The sequence below is a fragment of the Sinocyclocheilus grahami genome, unplaced genomic scaffold (genome assembly GCF_001515645.1).
Source record: "Sinocyclocheilus grahami isolate Dianchi unplaced genomic scaffold, SAMN03320097.WGS_v1.1 scaffold189.1, whole genome shotgun sequence".
In the NCBI taxonomy this organism is placed as follows: domain Eukaryota; kingdom Metazoa; phylum Chordata; class Actinopteri; order Cypriniformes; family Cyprinidae; genus Sinocyclocheilus; species Sinocyclocheilus grahami.
This window is the reverse complement of record NW_015505368.1, coordinates 390,793-391,806: the sequence shown is the minus strand read 5'-3', so window position 1 is coordinate 391,806 and position 1,014 is coordinate 390,793. Positions and strand designations below refer to the sequence as shown.

At 37.0% G+C, this 1,014-nt stretch overlaps 1 long non-coding RNA gene across 1 annotated transcript; it reads right to left on the bottom strand.

Moving 5' to 3' along the window:
- Positions 1-28: 28 nt before the first annotated feature.
- On the bottom strand, positions 29-992 carry LOC107594716 (uncharacterized). Its single transcript, XR_001610187.1, has 3 exons — positions 748-992; positions 314-363; positions 29-153 (listed from the first exon to the last, which is right to left on the bottom strand). It is a non-coding gene; the product is annotated as an uncharacterized lncRNA (long non-coding RNA).
- Between the last annotated feature and the right edge of the window lie 22 nt (positions 993-1,014).

Sequence of the window (1,014 nt, the reverse complement as noted above, 5' to 3'; positions counted from 1 at the left end):
ATTTGTACACCACAATCAAACCAACCTTCATATAATTTTCCCTGCAGCAGCATTTATCCTGATATGACACATCTGAAGGTTGTGATGTTCTCCAGTGAATTAAATAAAGGACTGATGATGGTGACAAGTTCTATTCCCCTTTTTTTGTGCCACCTCAGAGGAAGACAGACAACAGGAAAAAAAAGTTACTCATTTTCTATCACTAGTGGAGGCAATATCTTATAAATGTAACGTTACTTATGATTAGAATCATACTTAAGATATTAATCCCAATGTGAGGTCTAGAAACGGTTAAAACTGAATAACATCTTACTGTAGTCTCTGTGTTGGGTGCCTGTTTTCCCTGAAAAACGTGTGCTTGATCTAAAAATGTAAACCAATATCTTATCATTAGCAGTTATCAGTATTTGAAGAGGTGAAATAAAAATAACTCCGAAACTGTCATCGACACAAACATAACAAATATAAAACATCTCAACTTTCCTACAGATTCCAGTGTTTCCGAGTGTAAATTGCAGTTTTCTCATTCACTGTACTTATTCCGATGTTTCTTTACTTCTCACGAGTTTGAGTTTAAAACTAGATGACATTAATACAAACACACAGCTCATTCGGACGCTGCATTGAAATACATAACTAACGTTACTAATCGCGATTAACCTCTCACTTTGATTTCCTCTCACTCACATAAATTATGGACACAAAACATAACTTTACGTTGGTTTGACTGAAAAAACGTTTTGTTACCTGATATTGCCATATGTTTGCAGGACCTCACACGCAGTCTCTGTGTTCACACTCCAGCTTCTGTTCTCCGTTGACATGTCACAGCTCATATTAGTTTAAAATAAGAATTTAACAGGCACATAATCAGGAACTGAGTGACCGAGTTATCTCGCGGATCAGTAGCAAACACACCACCAAACTGACGTATATTTTCAAACCTGACTAGTAAGAAGGCGCGCACTTTTGTCATTGGCCAGTTTCGTGGATGACAGTCAGATTAGCCAATCA